The sequence below is a fragment of the Thermobia domestica genome, chromosome 8 (assembly GCF_964235325.1).
Source record: "Thermobia domestica chromosome 8, izTheDome1.hap1.1, whole genome shotgun sequence".
NCBI lineage: Eukaryota > Metazoa > Arthropoda > Insecta > Zygentoma > Lepismatidae > Thermobia > Thermobia domestica.
This window is the reverse complement of record NC_137461.1, coordinates 89,579,235-89,593,316: the sequence shown is the minus strand read 5'-3', so window position 1 is coordinate 89,593,316 and position 14,082 is coordinate 89,579,235.

Genomic DNA, 14,082 nt, shown 5'->3' with positions numbered 1-14,082 from the left:
GGTAGTCTGTCTTCCTTACTTTCATAAAATCAATTTCTCATCTTCAAGTACCAATGTCATACACCACATTGTTGGTCCAATGTCCAGTGTTTGTACTGAGACAAGAATATCTTTCGTGTTTACTTCACCATCACAAAAGAAACGGGTGTTGCGTATATCCACAACCTTTGTTTCGGGCAGCTTCACTCGTTTTGAAATTGATTCACTAACATCTTCGTTGGACTACAGTCGATATGTTTCTACAAATTTGTTTGTGCAAACTTTATGAAATTTAACACTGTGTAAAATAAATGTTTCTGCTATACCACTGCCTTCATCAAACTGTGAGAAAAGTTCAGATCCCGGTAAAGTTCCAAGTGCCCCAAACCTCTTTCGTGTCTTCAGCTAGTGAACATAATCCAGTCTCTGATGCATTAACTAAACTTTGATCATTGACCTCTTGATCAATGATGCATCGATTCAATTTAATGGAGAGAGGTTTAGGTGAAAAGTCCTCTACTACATTGAGCTTCCGTTTACATTTCGACGTATTGCAGCTCCCACTTTTCAAACCTGTAAAGGAAAAGAAAAGGCATTAATCTATCGATAGTAAAAGAAACCGACTAACAGAAAAATACAGCATTACATACTTCATGAAACTAAACACAAGTCGCCTTTATCAAAATATCACCTAAGATAAGACGGTCATCAAAAAGTGAAAATAACGTTGTTATTTAATTTAACAACCTAACTATTTGAAATATTTTCACTAAAATTATACATTATAGAGAAAGTTAATTTTCCGATATACACCTAATATACTTTTGATGAAAATCGTAGACCTTTACTTTCATGGCCGTATCCATCCGGTAATTATCAGAGACAAATGAATGATACCTCATTGAAAAGAGAATTATAGAATAAAGATTCTAACGATGTAACCTGCATATCCATCGTAACCAATAGCTAGGGGGAAAAAAAGAGGAAATATACCTGAAAATGAAATAATTTCTTTATTTTTACAACGAAAAATGGCGTTGAAAAATAAATGTTGCCCTCCTCCTTGCTAAAATGTCAGAAGTGCTCAGATAGTAATTACAATATCAGTTGTTTCCTGATTATCTAGAATTTGAGACCCTAAAGAAGCTTATAAATTACTTCAGGAACTTCCCTCTCCTCCCCTTTTGAGACAAGAAAAATGTATACCAATGGGGAGAATATAATGTATATGGTACCAGACCTTAGCTAGTTCCTTCATATACAATTTAAGACCAAAATTATCCTTCTATCGTAATTATATCGTATCCTTCTATATGGGTAGTTGTGTCGTCGGAAAGCTATGCCTTAATATGAAGTCTTCGCGCATAAGGATACTTCCCCCTAGCGCTTTGTTCGGAGGTGGGATACTAGTTCTGTCTCGATGGTTTCTGACCTAGAACAAGTTATAGATATCGTATCCAAAGTTTCATGCTGTATCCAATTATGAACTATCCCTTACAAAGCTTATACTAACGGAATGTACTTATCAGCTGCAGCTTAACACCAAACAAATAAAATCGTATTTTTGCAACCAATTTATTTTTTAAAAAAATCACAAAATAATGTTATGTAAGTGATTCACAGAAAAGGATGGCATATCTATTTATACCTTCCTTGGTAAAATAATCAAAATGTTTTTAATCAGAGTTGATGTATAATCTAAAATTCTGTTGATCATTTCACCTGTAATTTTGATTCATGCAGAATCCTTGCACCACATAGCTTTCAAGTTTGAAAGTCTTGGCTACAGTGATTAAAAGTAGAAGAAAAAGCGATTAAAATATCACCAAGAAGAATTTTAAAATTCCTATCAAAGATCATCATATTAGGGACACGAAAGCAAAACACCTTGTCTGAGACTTTCAAAACTTTCAAGAATTGTTTTTATTCTCTTAGATCAGTTAAGATGTAATGAAAGTTAAATAATAAACTACAAGAGAGTGATTAAAAAGTATATTGAAAATCGGCGTAATAAAGATACTAAGAAGTTAGCAACGTCCACTCACCAACAACCTACAGTCTGGCTACCAGTTTTACAATGAGCAACACCAACAATTAATTGACGTTTCACAAACCACATAGATTAATATTGTCTTTACCGTACACTTCTCCAGTGAGTTCGTATTCTTTTCTTTCTTTTTTCCCTTTGTATGTTTAACTCTCATGCTCCCGGAAGGAGAATGAAAGCTAGTGCAATCATTCTACAGGAACCATTATCAAAACTGAGTGAGTTAGATAATAACTTTGCTTGTATGCTGCTTACTTATTAACCATCACATGTATTCTTGCTACGTATACCATTTATTTTGTTGGTATGTAAGTGTCGTTTGTACATTCATGCATTTCAAGGCTCATTATAAATAGTATGCGTTCTGCGGTAATATTCCTAATATAAAAATTAGGCTTTTTCTGTTTCCGCTTATCGTTGTCTATTTTTTATATATAAACTTGTGTTCAAAACTGTTGGTACTGTTATAATACGACCAATATTCAAATTTAGAATATTTTACTGACGCATTCTGTAGTTAGGAATCAATACTGAAATTTTGTATTCTGCTAATTGTACTTCTAAATATTGATTTAACTTCTCTAGTTCATTACACTAGGACAGTAAAAAATAAATATGAAGCTTTAACGGAACGTCTGCTAATAATAATTGTTGGCTCCAGATCATTGAAAAGTTAAGCAATTTAAAGGAAATTATTTGCGCACACATGAAAAGAATGTTAATATGTCATTTGATAAATATAAAATTTATTAGTGGACTAAGGGAGAATCGAGTTCCAATCGATACCCAACTGGTCCAATGACTTTTCCTTTATTTTTTCCAGGTTCTTCGCTAGTATTACTCTGGTAATTTATGAAAAAAAAAAATCTGTTCAAAATATAATTATTGTCAATTAATTTTAAGATTCTGTCTACTTTATATAATTAAATGTGTAGATAATAATTTGAGATGGTTTACTTGATGTGTTATAAAAGATAAAATTTAAGACTGAAATAGCTGGTAAAATGTAGATGTGTGTATTTAACGTGTTAGAGTTTTATTTTGCCCTTGGATCTACTTACTCTATAATTTATTTTTGTTACATTTGATGTTAAAAATATTATTTCTTAATGTATTTGGGACAAATAGATTTTTTAAATACATATATAATTCTGGAAGTTTATGTGGTTTTCTTCTACCAGCATTGAAGAAATCTGAGTTTCACTTGCACTATTATTAGATTTACCTATTACATGGCTAATCGATTAATCGAATGGATTAAAATGTAACGTATTAACAGGTAAAAACAAAAACCTTACATTGAACTAAAAATAAATGTTCGCAAATTCCTGTTCTTACGGCACTACAACAGTATCTTAATTTCAGATTTTACCACGGGGGGAGGACTGTCCATCAACATAAGAGTGTGAAGTTTTTTTTTATTAGTATATTATCATATAATTTATTAAAAAGTAGGGCCTATGTGTTCCTCAAACTCAGGAGGGAGGGGCCATTAACCACCCTTCTCCCTACACTACAAATTTTCTCTGTTGGTATTCCACAAGTATAGTATTCATTATTCAGTAAAACAAGACCTTAAGCAGGATGTAACTTTTGAAAAGTGGCCCGAGAATAATGTTTGCATTTGTGCAACAAACAAAATATAATCAAGAAACCAAGTTACGCATTACAATAATAATGTTATTTTTTCTTGTTTATACATAGAACGTTGACTCCGACATTACTACCAATTCCGCATTACCACAGTTCTTCCTGCACTCCTCACTTATTATTATTATTATTATTATTATTATTATTATTATTATTATTATTATTATTATTATTATTATTATTAATTGATTCCAGTATCCTGCTAAGTCTAATGATGTGAGGCTTTTCAAATTACTTCTTTCACTCTACCACCCTTCATCCTGTGCCTTTTCCAATCAAATTCTCTCCCTCTGTCATTTTCATGTTTGGAATCATCTTAGGTAATTGGTCGTTTTTCATTTATTATACTCATGTATAATAACGTAGCTTAAATTTGTATTATTACTCGAATACTTTCTTGGTTGAGCATATCTGAGCATTGATTTATTGGATGTTGTCTTGCAAATAATACTTTTTGCGAATCTCATCCCTTTCTTGTATTCTGCTCCACTCTTTTCGTCATTACCATGTTTCGCAGTATAGGTTATCGTAGATATCAAGTATTCGCAGGGAATTCGTGTTACTATTCGGTTCAAAATCTCTTGTCGTCGCGAATTCTGTCGAGGAATTTGAAGCTTAAAATATATAAAACGATAATCATGCCTGTTGTTGTGTATGGTTGTGAAACATGGTCGCTTACTCTGAGGGAAGAACATAGACTGAAAGTATTTGAGAACAGGATCCTGAGAAGAATATTCGGACCCAAGAGGAACGAGAATGGGGAATGGCGGAAGCTTCATAACGAGGAACTACATAGTTTATACGGTTTACCCAACATTGTTAGGGTCGTCAAGTCTAGGAGGCTTAGGTGGGCAGGTCATGTAGCTAGAATGGAAGAAAGTAGAAACGCTTTCAAAGTCTTGACTGGTAGACCCATAGGAAAACGACCATTAGGAAGACCTAGGCGCAGATGGGAGGACAATATTAAGATGGATCTCGCAGAGATAGGAATACAAAGTAGAAACTGGATGCAATTAGCTAAGGATAGAAGTCAGTGGAGAGCTTTTGTGAACGCGGCACTGAACCTCCGGGTTCCATAGGCCATAGAGTTAGTTAGTTAGTTAGATATCAAGTACGTGTTAACATTGTAGTATTTCAACTTTTCTTAAACAAATTATGATTCTATATTGTTCTATATTATGGTTAAATTTTGGAGGTGGTTGTACCTTTCCAGTAGTACGTTCTCTGTTGACCAATTGTATTCACTTCTGAACCCAGATACGTAAACATTTCCGCTGTCTTCAATGAGTTCTCTCATAGTTTTATTTGTTTCCCTTGTTGATTTTTCTTTCTTGAAATTATCTTAACTTCGTTTTTATTGACTTACTGAAGCTCGTATAGGCTTTTTATAAATTTGTTTCAAATGATCAGTTGTCTTTATTTTCCTTGATTTCTCTCGAAATCATTACATCCGATGCAAATACACACAATCTTGTTTCTGACTATACTTCACTTCGAACTGTTTGCTTTTGTCGATTGTTCGTTCGTACTCTGCACTGGTATTTTTATACCATTGTATAGTTTATCGTATTCCTAATTTGTTAACGCTCTTTCCCTGGGTATGTTGTAATATTCTTTCTCTAGATCTTCGAATGTTTACCGTATCCCCTCCTCCTTTCATTTAGCAGCCTCATGCAGGCCCGTATTTATATATTGTGCGCCCCTGTGCTGTAAATATTTTGTCGCCCCTTCCGGAAAACGACGAATATTACAGTTGAATTCATAGTTTTTGGAGTCGTTAAAATGAATAGTGACACTCTAATCTAATTCAGCTTCAAGGTCATATTCCACTCCCCAGGGAGGGGACATGGTTTTAAAAGTAATCGAAAACTACAGATATTCGTGTTGAATTCATAGTTTTCGAGGTCGCTGTGTTTAAAGGTATCAGCTTCCATAATGTTCAAATTCATCTTCACCCCTTGGGGTGGGGGTGAGAGAAGATGACTTTTTAAAGATAATCAAATAAGCTAGCTAATTAGTAACTACTGTAATTAGAGCGAATTAAACACTTAACATATTTTCTCGCGCTTGCACGGGACTCTGGAGGTTGCTAGTTTTAAATATTACTTTATTATGAATCTTAAGAAGAATTCCAAAATTTTGCCGCCCTGTGCTCGAGCACAGAATAGCTCTTACCTAAATACGGGCCTAGTCTCATGTACATATTAGATCTATTACGGATCTTCCTTTCCTAAAATCGTTGATTTTCACGTGTGTTTAACTGTTTCTCAAGTCTCAAAAATTTTGGCATGTTGGGTTGCTAATGTTATTCTACTTAAGAGAAACGAAAAATGGGCTAAATATCACCCTTCTCCAAAATTTCAGTATTTCTTCTGTCTCCAGACATTTTTATCAATTGTAGAATCAATGTAAACTTACTAAACTTGCTACTTGCAATTTTATCTGAGCCGGGAATGTTTTATGCTTTTTTTTTTTTTCAGTGCTATTCACCTGATGACATACCCTTCTTCAACTTTCCTGGAATCCCCTTTATTTTTTCTAAAATTTACACTGCAAATAGTGTGGTACACTGCGTCTTTCGCAAACAAATCTCTGGCATATTCAATACGACTTTTTACAGTCATGACCCAATCATCATCGCATTCTTCACATAATTTCAATGTTGTTTCTTGAAAAGTATTAGCTTTTAGTGGAATTAGACAGTGATCCTTCCACTTACCGTCATATCTCTCAGGCTCACCACAAAACGAACAGTTAAGAGAAAAAATAAAGGCAGGCGAATTTGAACGCAGAATACTGGCAGATGTATCTTCATCGGACGGTGTTCTTGATTGCGTATCCTTCTTGATTTGACTGGGATTCACATACTTCCTTCGGCACTCGCAATGTACTTTATTTCCAGATTTGGCTATTAGTGCAGTTGTACATAATTCACTCACATTCTGAATTCCTTGGCATTCTTTCTGAGATAAACATATGGGTCTTTCATCTTCTGTGAATACCTTCTCTCATATAATGCAACTATCCATGACGAGTGAGCAGTATCATATTCAATGTTTCCACTAGCTGTAAGACAACAACAACAGGACTAACATTAAAAACTTGCATTGTAAAATTAAAATCATCAGTTAAAGTTCTGTATTCAGCCATTCAGTCATTTGAACAATAATCACAAACACAGTTACATTTACACTTGCAAGAATCATAAAGGGCCTACTATGTGTAGATAGTGAATAAAGTACAGGCTGTCTCAAAAGTCTCCAGAAACTCTGTTACCAGAGTTAAAATATAAGAGGGGAAACTGTCTCCAAATATGATGTTTTCAATCTAAAGTGGATTTTTTTTTTTTTTTTTTAATCGGAGGAGCCGTTTGGGCTATACACTATGCGCCCAATGTTAAATGAAACTGCAACGTTGCCATTTACCGGAACCCACAACATAAGTGAATGAAGTTACTGTCTTTTACGCTAACGTGTCGATGGCCAGCCCCCATTTCAAACATGCCCCCAATCATCATACTCTTACAAAATTTATCCATCTCCCGATAAATGGCAGCGTTGAATTTTTATTTAACATTGGGCGCATAAAGAGTGTACAGCACAAACGGCTCGTCCGTTTTTTTTTTTTTTTAAACCTTCACTTTAGATTGAAAACATATTTGGAGACAGTTTCCCCCTTACATTTTGTTATAACTCTGATAATAACAGTTACTCTATGTCGGGAGACTTTTGAAACACCCTGTATATTAGAGGTATGTTCAATGCCTCATTCGAAAGGACACATAATTGTGAACAACTTTCATAAGGCCTGTTATTTTGTTGCAAAGTCACATAATTACTCCATTTGTCATTATGTCTGCCGTAAATGACCAATAACGGCGGCCATATTGGATTTGATGACCTTCCAGACTGAATATTCTTGAGGACTTTTTTAGGTTTGCTTAGAATGTGCTCAGCATCATTTTGGCGTATGTTTCATTTCTATTGCAATTTGTTCAAGGTAAAGTGTCTATTTTACGTACGTTGACGACTACAAACCTAGCATTTTAATATAGATATTTTGAATATTAAGTATGTAACTTTTCTTCCTTTAATTTGAAGCGATAGAAATTTAAGTATTACCAGTGTAACTTCCCTCACGAGGCTCACCTCATTTTTGTAAGTCAGGAATCAAGAATAGCCAGATGGAATTTTGATTTTTAAAAATCCTCCACTTTTCCCTATTATCGCTTCAAAGCGAATCAGTGATGCCAATTCCTTCAGAGCCGTTTTCCCTTCACAAGCTTCAGAATTTCCCTTTTCCAAACAAAATTTCCCTTCATCCAACCGTCCAAGTACTTAGTAAACGTATTTTAATCGTTTTCGCTTCCACCCCCTCACCTCAATCTTATAACCACATACAAACAGATACCTGACAGCCTTCCTTTGAGCTTACGCAGAATTTGAATTTGATTTGTTGTTTAGGTATCTAAGGCGTCGCGATAGAGGAGGGGAAGGGATATGGAAAGGTGTAGGCCAGGACCTATGTTAAAGGTGCAATCTGTGCATTTGCCTGGTGTGACTGAGGAAAAACCCTATAAATACCTCGGTCAAGACGGACAACCTAAATAAATCATAAAATAATATATAATAAATATTATGTAAATTTAATTTTTATCCTAGGTATCATGATAGATTTTAATACTAATGTGACCTAAGGTACAAAGAAAATATTAAGTATATATTTGGTACGTACTTACTTAAGAACGCACTCCCATATTTACTGAAACGAATACGAACAGTTACAAAGAAAACTCTAGCTGCTACTGTCTTTGGCTGTACACGAGGAATGTTCGTAAGCACAATACAAACTAAATCAAAGTTTAGAGATGCGGAATTCTTAAGAATTTATAATTCTGTGTGCACAGTCACCAGAAAATTTGTAAACTTACACAAACACACATACACCAATGACCCAGTATTCACCCATATATACATATTTACATTCACAGCAGATTTTCTTCTCTTACATCGATTAATCCTCTTCACAATCAATTTTCTGGTTAGAAAAAACATCTTCTGATTGGGAAAAACAAACTGTTATAATAGTTGGAGTAATAATTTAATTGAGAAATATTTCATCTTATTGCATTGCATTTAATTCAACAATGGGAAGATTAATTTTGATAAAAGATTTTAAATAAGCATTGTTGTAATGTTTCGAATTTAACTGAATATGTTGATCGATCGTTGATAAATATTAACGAAAGCAAAGCAAAATAATTTGTGAGAATTTATGTGAAATATGTGCAACGTATTTTGTTTTTAACGAATAGGATGTTGAATTTATACTGAATTTTAATGAGATTAATCAGATATGTAAATACATTCAATCTATAAATGATTGAAGAGAGGTTCAAATTTCCCTGCAATATTGAGAGATTACAAGCAATTTCCCTTTTCTCCAAAATTTACTCAAAATTTCCCTGCGCCAAGGGAAATTTCCCTTCAATTGGCATCACTGAAGCGAATTAAAGGCTAAAAAACGATGCTATAATAACTCGACGTCAGCCAGTTCCATTCGCGCGGAAGGCTGCGAGAATCGGTTCAAGCCGGCTAAGAACTCAATTTAATTGCAAGTGTAGAATAAAAACAGCGAAGAAGTAGACTATTTGTTAGATCAACAGATATAACATTTGTTCTAGTTTTTTTCGGCAGTATTTGACAGATAAAATAAAACTGCTAAAATTGGAAAGCGAAAAAAAAAAAAAAAAATGAAGCCGTTAGAGATTGACTTGAATGTTTGTGTGCCTCTCAACAGATGTGACATCTGTAGGTTTAAACAGTATTAACTAGAAGAAGCGATTGCTCAGTGCTGACATCTCTTTTTCACTTTAGAAGTATTACAGCAGTTCATCGTATATGTAACGCTGTTTCGGAATTTACGGGAATTGCATATTACCACTCGTTTTCATTAAAGAGTTATATGCCAAGCTTCCTATCCCTAACATATCTCTAGTCTTAAGGGATTTCGAGATATGGACATCTCATTATAATAATTGCAATCTCTATACTTTTTTCTTCTTTCTAGGAGAAATATATTTTTAAAAAACGCTGAAATACGTCAAGTCCATATACCAAATTTGATGTCCTCACCCTTCAGATATTCGGAAATATGAATATTTTTTAAATAATAATAGCCCCCTTCCTCATCGAATTTCCTAAAATCCTTTCATAATGGTACTATGCTCACAAATCTTATACATCCCGCCAAGTGAGCTTTGTGGTGGACAAATACCGTGTGCGTGGATTTCCTCGGGGTTCTCCCGTTTCCTCCCACTTTCTTCATTCCACCATTTAATTCATTACTCATCACCGTCTGCTTTAGCTTAACCGGTATAATCGTGGGACGTAAAACAAAGATTTCATTTCATTTTTCAAATCTTATACACTGTCAAGTTTTCAAGTTTCTAGCTTATGTGGTTTGGCCTGGGTGTTGATCAGTCACTCACTCAGAACTTCTTTCATAAGAAATTTGTGGAAGATTTTAAATGACCATATAACTTATATAAGTTTATAAACAATACAATGTGAAGCGGAAGTTTCATGCTTACCAATGTTTTCACTCTGTTAACTTAAAACATCTGTACTCCAACTTCCGGTGGTAGTATCATATTCTATATTATACAATGAACAGCAGTTTCACGTCCCGTATAGTCAGTGCCGTACGGTGGAAAATCGGCTCCCGGGGCGAGAGTATATGACGGCGCCCCCTCACATATGAGAGGTTGACAAATCAGCCGCGAAGCGCCACTATGTTTGGCGCGAAGCACCACAAAATTTTAAAAAACAAATCCTGCTTTACTTGATTTTGAGCATTTTGTATTACTTTTTCCCTTGCATTTTGTATATGTGCATATGCATTTTGCTAATATAAATCTTAGCCTGGTCAAATTAAATATTAAAAATACTGCTATTCTAAAATATTCCAAATAATTTTCCTCTCTTTTTCTTTTCTTTTTTCTTTTTGCGCCATTCCTACTTCGGCGCCCAGGGACTCGCCCCGCTCCCCCATGGCACGGCACTGCGTATAGTATCGTTGCTAAAACAGACCTTAAATTTTAAACAAACAGTTAATAAATATATTTTCAATTGATTTATGATCCCAATAACAGGGGCTGACAATTTTGTGATATCTCGTTGACACTATAAGCAAAGAATTTACAATATACGCATTTACTTGAGTTTCGTTCTAATTTAGGTAAATTTTATATAATTTGTAATCAGTTAACATGCTAGCCAGCATCGTATTGACATGCCAGCTACTTTAAACGCAATTTAATCAACCTCTTTTGTTTTTACCTAGTTGAATTCTTTAACGTCCCACAGCACTATATAATGTTATTTAAAGGAAGCAATAGCAAGTGGAAGTGAATAAGATGGAACAACAAGTGAAATGAGAAAGGAATAGGAAAATGAGAATTGTGGGATAATGCACAGAAAGCCAGTATCCTTTAATAGAGTTAATAAGAAGAGTCATAAAATGTTACGTGTGAAGTATTGTACTACATGGGGCAACATGGACATTCATGGTAAAAGCAATTTAAAAAGAATGCTGGCTTTCGAAATGTAGGTGTGTAGAAGAATGGAAAAGGCTGCGTCGAACGGAAAATGAATGAGAGGGGGTTAAAAATAGGGCGAAAAGAAAATTTTAGATGTAATTAGAAACTGTTTGAAGGGGAATTGGATCGTGAGGAACGTGCTAAAGGTACGATAGAAGAGAAAAGAGGGAGCTGGCTAAGGAGGCTACAGTTGATGGACAGTAATGAAACGGAAACTTCTGCGTCAAGACGAACAGCTGACTGAAGACCGTGGTGCATGCAGATGGCAAGCAATCTGCCAATAATGATGACAATAACGATTAGTAGAATTCAGCACTCTACCATTGAGCCATAGTGACCCCGCTTCTTCACTAGTTCATAATCCACCATTAGATATTTACAATTGAATTATTATGAGGATATGGATCAGTGGCGTAGATAGAATTTTATGAGGGGACCTTGAAGCTCCCAAGTTCACAACTTTCCAGATGTTTGTTTACATATATTAATATGATAAGTGTTTATTTTTCCACTATACAAGGGTAACCTGCGTCCAAGGTTTCCAAAGCATAGGGACGCAGGGAATGGCTTGTGTGGCTCGCTGGGACAGTCAGTCTTGGCTTAACAGTCGTTTGAAATGGAGCTATCGCCAAGTGCAAAATTCGCGCAATTATTCGGTTTTTAAACGAAAAAAAAATGTTAAACCGACTGAAGTTCATTACCAATTGACGGAAATGTCGTGTCGTGCATGGATGTCATAAACGTCTGTAAATGGTGTAGGAAGTTTGCAGCTGGTCATATTGAAATTCACGACGAAGAAAGAGCGGAGGACCGTCAATTTCCGACGATACAGTCGGTAAGGTTGAGCAAATGAGTGACTAGCGCCTGTTTCTTAAGTTGAAATAACATTTGGCTGAAATGCGCTTCAGCAATGACCATGATGTGAAGGATGAGATTCATAACGCTTCCTCAAACGCATGATTGAAAGCTATTAATGGCATACGCATACAAAATTTGCCACAGCATCTACAAAAATGGATCAACTGAAGTGGCGATTATGTTAAAAAAAAATAATAGATAAATTTACAATCTTTAAAATGATGTAAACATTATTGAAAATAAGCATTTCTTTGTATTTCTAAAAAATGAGACTTTACTTTTTGAATTACCCTTGTATCTTCTTCAAAGGGGGGGGGGAGGTTAATTCCTATTGATATGAGTAGCTCAATTATACTTTATGTTCAATTAAGAATTTATTAAGAATAGATTTGAAGAGAAAAATATTCACTGCCAGAACAATGACTCTTCAATCATACAGGGAACTGATCTCGTGATCACACACGCTAAATTGACTGCGCATTATATTATTATCATTATTATTATTAGCATAGCATTTAATAACTATGTTTCCCATGTCATTCTTTTGAGTGAAATTAATAACTCGAATACTTTCTAATATTTTAATTACGATAGGAAATCTGATATCTTTCCTCTGTCGAGTGAAAGAGATGAACATTCAGTGAAGCTACAGTGGAAGTACAATGTGGCAGACTGATCGCAGTTTTTAGATTTGCAAACTATGCTATGCGTAAGAATCGAAAGTCTTATAGAACGGCTACGTCAGTCTGTCTGTGAATAGGTATCAGAGCAAAAACGGTAACAGATATCGAGATGCGGTTTTTGCAATCGATTTAACGTCCAAAGAATAGATTCCATCTTTCTCCGTTAACCCTCTATTCATAGAGATTTTTTTTTCCGGTTCCAACTTTTATCGCTTAACAGATAGCGACATTTTTTTTTTAATCGATAAAGAGACTCAAGCTGATGAAATTTATTAGTACTATCGGTTTCGATATTGATTTCTATGGTGCATAAGCAGTGAGAAATATCAAGATTTTTTTTTTTTTTTTTTTTTTTTTTTTTTTTTTTTTTTTTTGCAATCGTTTTAGCGTCAAAAGAATAGGCCTCATCTCCTCTGTTAATTCTCTAGTAAAACCAGAAGTGTTAAAAATCAACCGTTTCCGGTTTGAACGTTGGTCGCCATAAAACAAAGACAATAATATACAGCGACCAGCAGTTTTTTACAATCGATTCAGCGTCTCAAGACAACACATCACCACCACTAGCAATACTGGGAGTGATTGAATTTTATTTCAAATTACTTATTTCCATAGAGCGTAAACAGTAAGAGAAATCGGAAAGTATTTTTTTTTACACAGATTCAGTGTCCAAAGGATGAGTTCTCTCTCGTCTTTTACCTATCTATTCAAACCGGAAGTACTGAATATCTATGATTCATTTCCGGTTTCAAGACTGATGTTATAATTGATAAAACGGAAATAGATAGTGACCAGCAGTTTTTTAAATATTAATTCAGTTTCACAAAAAAAAAATCACTGATTTTCTTTATTGCAACCGGAAGTGATAGGCATCAATTAGCACTTCCGGTTTTAATATTAATCTCCATAAACTAAAACAGTAAGATAGGGTTATATCAAGTAATGGCTTTTTGATATGAATTCAGCGTTCGAGGAATAGGTTTCTATCTCTGATCTTATTCGTCTAATGTAAGAGTAGTTATAGATGCACTACCGTAGCTACTTCAACCTTGAGTATTGAATTCGCATAGTTTGGAAATCTACCGTAATTTCATATTTGATCTGATTTGATTTTGAGTTCAGCGTCCCTTTCTGCAGTGAGACTATATGAGGTGTGGACCTACAGCTTAGCATGGAATCCGAACCACATGAGCACCCGCCGGGAATCGAATCCATGTACCGCACTCCAAAGACCCGTAATTGATTTTTAGCTTTCCTGATACGAATGT